This window comes from Callorhinus ursinus, unplaced genomic scaffold, assembly GCF_003265705.2.
Source record: "Callorhinus ursinus isolate GAN/ISIS: 27379988/994484 unplaced genomic scaffold, GSC_fseal_2.0 scaffold18, whole genome shotgun sequence".
Classification (NCBI taxonomy): Eukaryota; Metazoa; Chordata; class Mammalia; order Carnivora; family Otariidae; genus Callorhinus; species Callorhinus ursinus.
This window is the reverse complement of record NW_027397080.1, coordinates 27,424,968-27,434,794: the sequence shown is the minus strand read 5'-3', so window position 1 is coordinate 27,434,794 and position 9,827 is coordinate 27,424,968. Positions and strand designations below refer to the sequence as shown.

Here is a 9,827-nt window from a genome sequence, read left to right as displayed (position 1 = left end):
AGGGTGGTCAGCGTACATGCGGTTGGGCCAACTGGGTTTGCTAGCTCGGTGGTTACAGGAGTAAGGAGTCTGTCCTCCCACAGGGACTGGGAGACTGGGTCCCACCTTCCCAATGATTGCATTTCAGAGGAATGGTTCTCAGACCCTGGAGAAAAACTCCTGAGTTATAGGACCTAGGGGTCTATCTCAAACGGACAGAGGAAGCTTTCTTAATTGAAAGCCCTGTTTAGTAAATGCTCTAAGAAAGGGAAGTCAGGGCCCATTGTCAGGCGTTGGCTAGAACAAACAGTAAATTCTGGCAGTGATAAGCTTTCTCAGGCAGGCACTTCATAGGGGGCTGGGGAGGCCCTAGGGACACAGCCTCCCGCTGCTCATCTCCTACAGCAGGGGTTTGGGCTCAGTCCTTGGTTCTAACTGGGGACCCTTCTCCTGGCCCCTCACCCTGAGCTGGCCCCTGCTCTGGGCTCCCCAGGGAGCGGCACTTCCTTGCAGGGTAACTCCTTACCTTTGTTGTGGCCATTGTTTTTCTTGTTTTCGCTGATAGTAAAGTGCTTGACGTCAGAGGCTGTGTCTGTCCTGTTTGCTACTATAGGACAGGGCCTGGCCCCGGGGTAAAAATGGGGGAATGGGGGAAAAAATGAGAAGAAAGTGTAGACCCACACAACCTCCCTAGAACTGGTTTGAGGGGTGTCTGTACCCCACTTGGGCTTCTGTGCTGTGAGCTGGGGGGGGGGCTCCAGGGGAGGGAGTTAGAGTGGGGACCAGAAATCATCCAGAGACTTAATCCCACAATGCACCCATGAGGAGAGCTCTCCCCCTCTCTCCTGCTCTCACACTTGTCTCTCCCAACAAGCAATCAGGCACTTTTAGAAGATTCAGGATTAGCAAGAGAATAAGCTCTTAGAGGGAGCTCATCAAAGGGACAGACTGACCTCCACTGAGAGCAAATCTTTGGAAAATCGAATAACCTGACTGGCGCACAGTCTCCTCCCTCTAGAGGCAGGTGGTGGACAAGGACATGTGAAGAACATGGCCCTCTCGTCATCGCTGGGTTTTAAGCCCTTCTTGCAGGGAAAGCCTGTCCAAGTAATTAACGGAAGCAATTAGGGGTCAGATGGTCACGGATGGAGATCACTCAGTATCCAGCCACTGACGCCAAGGCTGGCAGAGCCAAGGAGAGAAGAGCAAGGGGGAGCGGGACTCCGAGAGGTGGGGAGGGAAGAGGTGGCCGCCACTGCCTAACAGGACATGGCAATCTGATGATCTGATCATCTGATCGGGTTTGTTTTCCTGGGGCTCTCAGACAAAAGGCAAGGTGCAAAGTCTGGGGGTTGCATCCATAATCAGCAGCCCGCCCTGGGGCAGGAGGGAAGGCTCCTGAGCTACAAGATGGGCAACTGCTAAGGAAGGAAACACGACAAGTGGTCCCCGACATGGCTGCAACCCTGGGCTTGGAACTCTGCCCCCTGCAAGGTGAAGAGGCATGTTCCTTTAACACACTCTGTATGGCTTGTAAATCCTTTCTTGGTTAGATCCCTCACACATTATGTGTGGCTTTCAAGTCTTTGGAAAGGGTAGAAAATTTGCTATCCACCCATCCATCCATCCACCCATCTACCCATTCACCCATCTGTCCAACCATCCATCCACCCATCCACCCACTCACCTACTCACCCATCCATCCACCTGCCTACCCATCCATCCATCCACCCATCTATCCATTCACCCATCTGTCCAACCATCCATCCATCCATCCATCCACCCATCTACCCATTCACCCACCCATCCATCATTCACACACCTACTCACCCATCCATCCACCTGCCTATCAATCCATCCACCCATCTATCCACTCACTTACCCATCTACCCATCCCCCCCACTCACCTACTCACTCACCCATCCACCTGCCACCCATCCATCCACCAACCCATCCATCTAACCATCATCCATCTCCCCACCCACCCACCTATCCATCCACTTCACAAATATTCATCAGGCTCCTGCCAAGCCCATGACAGGTCTAGACTCTGGGCATAAACAAGATAAGCATGGACCTTGCTCTCGCAGTTTACAATCAAGAGAGGAAGAAACAGACAGAGCAAACTGACAGGCAAACACAACTCAAGAAGCCCACACAGCGACGAGTGCTCTGAAGAGAATGAAACAGAGTGATGTGTGTTAGAGGTGGACAGGGGATGGTTCTTTAGCTGGGATGGGCAGGGCAAGCCTCACTGAGAAGGTGACCTTTGGGCTGAGACCAGAATGACAAGAAGGAGCAAAGATCTGGAGGAAGAGCCTCCCAAGCGGAGAGGATAGCTGGAGCAAGCAAGGCCTGCATGCCAAGGGGCCGCCAGCATGAGCGGTGGGGAAGGGGGCAGGAGCAGGCTGGCAAAGGCCAGGATCGCCCACGGCAGCATCACACAGACCAACGGCCTTCCAAATACTCAGGCTGAATGTGAATACAATTCACATACCAAAATATTTTATTACTCTATTTCAATGCTCCAGTAGTACTACCCACAAATATTCCGTTAGAACCATCTCAGTGGCCGTGGGTCAAGTGCAATAGGCTGGCTTGGACCCCAGCCTGGGATCTGCTTTGCCTCCTCACTCCCTTGCACTTCCTTCCTTGAGGGAGGCCACCTGGTATGGCCTCTTCAGATGGGAAAGAGTGTGTGTTCCTTGTTTGTGCAACATTTGGGGGCTCCTATCTACAGGCCTGTTGAAGGGTCAGTGTTTAGTGATGGAGACCAGCTGGGTCTGACCTCATGGAGCTTACAGTCTCATGGGCATTTCTGGGGGCAGGGGACTGCATGGGGCAGGGGAAGACGTCCATGGTGCCAACATGGAGCCCTGTGGCGGGCACGGCTTGCCCTGCATTTCCTGCCTTCCCAGGCAGCTTGCAAGGGTGTGGAGAGCCCATGGCTTTCCCCGCCTCAGCAGATCCCTGCAGCTTCCCCCATCAATCAGGTGCTGAATGTCACTGATGTCCGTATCCCTTCCTGTCCCACCGGAACCTCATCTGGTTCAGAGGCTGGCTGGTTGCCACGGCTATGGGTGGTGGTGTCCCCGCCTGGAGAATCTGTTTGCTCACGTTGATAAACCTGAGTAGAGGGAGGCCTGACGAAAGGCAGGTTTTGGTGTTCAAGGAAGAAGCCCAAGAGATGAGGAAAATGGGAGGATCTTAGGGGATCTGCTTCTAAGCCCCGCCTAGGGACTAGGGGACATTGTCCCCATTTCTTTTTTTTTTTCAAGTTTGCATTTTTAATAACATAAATTACCAACAAGGTCCTGACCTAGTATCAAAGATTAAATAAAACCTCAAAATCTAAAAACAAGAAACAGGCTAAATCACACACTAATTTGACCAAACAAACTAATCCTGGAATATTTCCCAAATAAAAAAGTAAGCACAACTATTACATTCCATGTTTCAGAGAAGAGGCATTAAGGATGCATGCCATAAGTTTATTTACAAACGTATGGAGTATGTTGAAAACAAGAGTTTGATCCATTTTTCAAAGAGACTGCACCTCTTAAAATGTTCCTTTTCACATCTGTTTGATGGATTAATTAAAACATCCTTATTTCTTAAGCAGCTGATGTCTTATTATAAAAAAAGGTGCAGCAAATCCAGATCCAAAGTACAAAGTCATCATAAGTAGTAATCGCCACTTGTTTTCCACTGAAAATGGCAAATTCTTCCCTGGGCCTTCCTCATAGTGGCTCCTACGGACCACAGAGGTTGTGAACCTCCGGATGCTCTGTCCCGACATGGCGCTGTTGGAAGTTCTGCGAAAGGGGCAGAGCCCTAAGACCGTAGAAATGGCAGCACCACCTAGTCCTCCCCTTCTCACGACCTTGTTCCTCGGCGTACATTGTCCCCATTTCCATGAGAAACACACTGTGGCTCTGTGGGCTGAGTGAGTGTGCTCAGGGATGGTGGTGTGGGAATAACCCCCAGGCAGGGCACCCATCGTTGGGGAGGGGTCCCCAAGGAGCCCCAGCAGAGCAGATGAAGGCCACACTGCCTGGGACAAGGGTGAACCCGCAGCAGACATGAAGGATGCTCCATGGACGTCAGTTCAGGGTGGGTTTTAAGCCTGAGAGAGACTCTCTATCCTCAGAAATAGTGTCTGTGGGCTGGGGAGTGGGCAGGGGGACCCTTTCACTGACTTGCAGTCAGGCCGGTGGGATCCACCAGGACAACACAATTTGAATGAATCTTCCTGGGGCCTCATCTGTATCGCTGGTGCGTGGTCCCCGGGGGATGCGCAGGTTGCACCTGTAAACGTGGCCTCTGATATCTATGCAGACTCGTGAGCAGTGGGGCTGGGGGCTGCTTACAAAAGGGTGAAAAGGACAACTGAGCTCCTTTGTAATGCACCAGAGGTCTTCAGACTCCTGGCCCTTGGCTCTGTTACCCGATGCTGGGATTTGGCCTCTGATTCCATTGTTCTCTTGAGACGGCCTCTTCTTCTGGGCACCTGTGAGCGCTCAAGGAGGTACCACTGGGATTCTGAGGGGGGAGGGAAGGGGCCATGTTTGTGGGGCCATTATTTCATCGTTTCTCATCAACTCTGCCAAGAAGTATTACTCTGTTCACAGTGGAGGGCGGGGGAGGCTTGTGGCTCTAGAGGGTCCACAGTGTGGCCAAGGGCACTTGGCTACAAGGGCAGAGTGGACGGACAGCCCTTTGCAGGGCTAACCCTCCACCACCCAGGACTCTCTTGGAGGCTGGTAGACACATGGTTGCTTTGCTCTGATTATTCAGTTAGAGGCTTGGATGGGGATGGTGGTATTGTACTGAGTGACACACCTTGAAAGAATGATTCTTGGTCAACCAACTCCCAGCTCGGATACCAACGAAGCCCCAGGCAGCAAATAAGTTCTTGATGAATAGTCCTGAGCACGAGTATGAGGTTTTAACGAAAAGCACATTGTATTTTTCCCAAGGCCAAAATATAATAACTTGCACCCTGAAAAGATGCGTTTTCCAAAAAAGGATCCCATTTGCAAATAGCAGAAGAGTGTTCTTGTTCATTTTTAAAAAAATCTTTTCTCAGAAAAAACAATTTAAAGTTTGGATGTGTGTTTATTAGTCAGGAGTCTCAAAGAACAAAAGCTACCTTGTTGGTTGCAGGCAGATGAAACCCACAGGGGTCTGCTTTGGGGTGGTTTTACCGTACAGGAATCAACAGACCACTTCTGCAAATAATGAATTACTTAACCCTCAAGGCCACTGGGGGCCACTAAAAAGGGGTTAACGGCCAAGGCCCAGGGCTGGTGGCTGACTCAGCTGGTGGGGGTGGGATGTAAAGGAGGCTTAGAGACGTGATGTGCTCCAGGGTCCAGTTAAATTTCATAGCTTAGAAAAAACACCCGCGTCCAGCCACTGTCAGAATCTGGAATGTGTGCCTGTAGCTTTGGCCTTCTGAGCCTGCAGGGGGACGTTGCAGGGGTGGGGGTAAGACAAGGGGAAGAAGGGAGAGGCTGAAGCATGGATGTCCCACGCAAAGGCTTCTCTGTGGCTGGTGAAAGCAATCGGTATGTGTGCATTTTCCATGCTTTCTGTACAAAGCCCCTTGTGGATCAGCCCCGGGGAGCAGAAGCAGTGTTGGGCCCTAGGGCCAGAGCCAAGGCCCGTGGCTGCCTCTTGGCCCCTAGTGTGGTACCCAGGCCCACCTGTAACAATCCATGAAGCCAGGACAAGCGTTAAAAATACTCTTCACATACCCACATTGAAACCATCATAAGTCATCAATGAAGATAAAGTGCTAAAGAAAATATTCCACCCAGCAACCTTCACAGAAATCCCTCCTTTATGAATGGAAGACCAGCTTCAGATGATTCTTACATTCCTAGAAATCTGCACCAGAATGTGGCGTGTGGGGAGAGCTGAGCATCTAAGACCTCCCCCTTCTCAGCTCTGGCTCCATCCTGTGCCTCCGGGGGTCTTAGGCACACTTATGCACATCCAACCTCCATTCACATCCCCCCAACCTCTACTGCCTGACCACTCAGTCTGTCCTGGAGGAGGGATGGTGGGTGTACATCATTGGACGTCATTTGTGCAGTGAATTCTGGAGTCATAAAGACCCAGAGAATGTTCTAGAAGAGGGCACCAGTTCTGAGTATGTATGTATGTACCCTGGGCCCCACAGATTCTTCATCCCAGGGGGGAGGAGCACAGCTAGAGGAAGGCTGGAATAGGGCCCTCTAAAGGGCTGGACCCAAACCAGAGGCCCCTTGCTGAGGTTCATGGGCTGCACTGGTGGTAGCCATGGTCAGCCTAATAAGATGAATTCATTTGTGATGCTGCCAGAATCCTCTGGTCATCAGACGTTAGGGAGAGCAAGACAAGGAGGCAAAATATTTTGTTGGCTTTGACTCTCCTGAAGGGGTCTGAGACATGGGATTGGAGACTCAAAATAAATTCATCCCGGGTGCACCCAGCTGCTTTTCCTGGAGCCCAGGATACAGCTCCAAGAAAAGTGCCTCCCCACGCTGTCCCTGCCAAGCCCACCCCTGCTGGCCTGAGCGGGGAGTGCAGTTGAGTAGAGAGAGATTATGCAGTGGTCAGAGCACCTGTGGCCAGGTCCCGCTCTCTTACTGGCCCTGTCTGGGCAAGCAAGTGACTCCCAGGTCTGAGCCAGTTTTCTCTATGGCCACATGGAGGCGATGGATCTATAAAGGAGGTGATCATGGTACCTCATCTGGGATGGTTTGCTTCATGGTCAAGTTGGCTGGGCCACGGTGCCCAGATGTGTGGTCAAACACTATGCTGGATGTTTCTACAAGGGGGTTTTTAGACGAGATTATTTAAATCGGTGGACTCTGGGTAAAGCTGATTGCCCAGTCGTAATGCGGCCTCATGGAATCAGCCGAAGGCTCTCACGGAACAAAAGACCAACCTCTCCCAAGCAAGGGGGAATTGTGCAGGGGACAGCCTTCAGACTTGAACTGCAAGACGGGCTCTTCCCTGGGTCTCCAGCCTGACAACCCGCCCCGAAGATGTTGGGCTGGCGAGCCTCCACAGTCACATGAACCAGTTCCTTGGAATAAGTCTCTTTCTCTACGACACACTGTTGGTTCTGTTTCTCGGGGCAACCCAGATAAATACACCGCCTAATAGGGTTTAATAGGGTTTAATAATAGAGCCACGTAACAGGCGTGGCCCAGCATCTAGCACAGTGCCCTCAAGGCGCACGAACTATTATCATAAGCAGGAGCACAGGTTTCGAAGTCCAAGTGTGATTGGGCTCTAGCCCTGCCATGTCCTGTCACCCACCCGCCTCCTCTGGGCCTCAGTTTCCTTATCTATAAAACGGGGATAATAGCTGCTCTCACCTGGACTTACGAGGATGCTTAAAAAGAGCTCGTGTTGGTAGAGTTTCTGGTATGGTGCGTGGAATTCATTTGTTTGCTTTTTCTACCCAATATGCATATCGGTTGTGCCACCACAGTGTGCCAGGCACGGCTCTAAACCTGGGGACACCGATGGCCCACGTCCCGGCGCCTGGGGAGCTCATGTTCCAGGCCAGAGAGGTAGACCGTAAACATGTAAACAAAGGGTTTGGGTACGTGCTGTGCAGAGAACAGTATGGGGTGCTGTGATGAGGGGACTCTGGGGAGGTGACACTGGAGACTCAGTGACACTTGTAGAGATCTGAGAGGGGTATTTATTGCATCATCCTTGTTGTTAGTGACAACGGATCATGCTGACACCCCACTTCCCGAAAGGCATTTCCCCAGTTGAGCCGGGGCTCCTGGCCAGTATATTTTCTCGGGCTTGGATGTCCCTCCTGTCCCCAACCTCCTGAGTGTTTCACAGGCTTTATATCCAGGCAGTAACGGTTTCAACTGGCAATAATTTAAAGCTCTTCTTCCCCAGAGTCACGTTCCTTCCAAATCTCTGGGGTGCAGCCGGCAGACATGGGGGTGGGTTGGTACCCATCGAGCACTCATCTCTGGCTCCGGGTTGCCCCTCCTCCACCCACTCGTTCATTCAGTGAATGACCCCCATGCTGTGCAGGGCTTGTGTTTCTAAGGAAACGGCGGGAGTCCACTCACCATTAGGAATAAAATAGACTCATGAGGTGGGAATTCACCCCCTGAGGCCCATTAGAACAAGGCTGTGGTAGGAATATCACAGCTTGGGGCACCATTTCCCTAGGATTCTGAGAGAAACAAGTTGTGACTTTGGCGGGGGCCCAGTTGGACGCAGGGCCTTTAGCGGTGTCCCTCATAGGGTGCTCCTGGGGGGTGGGGATCAGATGCTGTGACAACGGGCAGCGATTCTGACCCCACACAAGTCTCAGTGAGTCTGTGGCCAGGCTGGGGAGGTGCTGATGTGAGATTGTTTTGTGGCTCAAACTCTCAGCATCTGAGCCCTTGATGCACACCCCCCCTCCCCCGCCATGGTCTTTTCCTCAGTCCCTCCAGTAGCTCACCAGCAGCAGAGCTCCCCTCTCCTGACTGAAAACTTCCATGAGCCTTCATTCACAGTAAGGCGCACACAGTGGCTGGAACCTGAGGCCTGGCATGCACACAGCACCTCACGCTCCTGACGACCACTTTCAGGCAGCTCGTACTATTTTCTCAAGGGAAGTGGTACCTGCACTGAGGGGGGCGCCCAGAGGTGGCTCCCTCCAGTGCGGAGGGGCCGTGGAGTGTGGCAAAGATGCTGCCCACCTCCCCACCTGCCCAGGGACTCTGTGACAAGACAGCTCCCTGAGCTAGGGGTCTCCTCCCCTGGAGCCAACAATGCTGGGGGCCAGCAGGGGTGACTGAGTCTCCTCAGGGGTGAAGCGGGGAGAAGAGTAGAGAAAGAAAGTAGGTGCAGAGGAAAAGAGCGAGGGAGAAAGATGCAGGATTCAGCTGAAGCCACCCGCTGAGGCCTTCCCCCCATATGACGGTTAATTTTATGCATCAACTTGCATAAAAGTGTGGGTGGGCAGCATCCAATCTGTTGGGGGTCTGAATAGAATAAATAGAATAAGAAAGTGGAGGAAGGGAGAATTACTCCCCCCACCTTTCTCTGTCTGCATGACGGCTTGCGCTGAGTCTCCTCCTGCCCTCGGGCTAGAACCTAGCCTCATGGCTCTCTTGGTTCTCAGGCCTTTGGACTCAGACTAGCGCTACCCCACTGGTTTTCCTTGGGTCTCCCTCCAGTTGCCCAACTGCAGACAGGGGGACTTCTCAGCTTCCATACTCACGTGAACCAATCCCTTATAATCTAGATGGATGGATGGACGGACAGACAGTAACAGCTATATAGAATACCTATCTCCGGGGGGTTCTGTTTCTCTGGCGAGCCCTGGCTAATACACCCAACTATCCATTCCTGAGTTTACCCACTCCTCGTTCTCAGGATCTCATTTACATCTTTCACGGTGCTTATCTCTACCTGTAATTTCAGTTCTGTCTCCTTGTTTGTTTTGTGTCCCCCCCTGCCCCCCACCATAAGAATTGAGGCCAAGCCAGCCGGGGGCCCTGTCTTCTTACTCAGTGCATCCCCACACTGCCCGGACCCCCAGTGCCTGGCCCTTCGCAAGCGCAGAAATAGCAGGGAGCAATGGAAGGGCACATAAAGGAATATATTGTGAGAAACAATGGAGAGGTGTTTCTCAGAAACACCCCAGGGGCTTCTCTCAGGCCCCGTCTACGTCTCAGTCCCCAACGGGGTCTGATGCGGCGGACACTGTCACTTGGTAACAACCCGCCGGGCACATGACATGGTTTCGTATTATCTCTGCCCAAAGTGCCTTCTTGCACATCCAGGAAAGCAGTGCCTGTCACAACCTGTGCTCCCAAGAAATGTCA

At 52.1% G+C, this 9,827-nt stretch overlaps 1 pseudogene; it reads right to left on the bottom strand.

Annotated features, from left to right (window-relative positions):
- Window positions 1-3,264: 3,264 nt before the first annotated feature.
- On the bottom strand, window positions 3,265-3,870 carry LOC112812226 (cytochrome c oxidase subunit 7C, mitochondrial pseudogene; annotated as a pseudogene).
- Window positions 3,871-9,827: the final 5,957 nt, after the last annotated feature.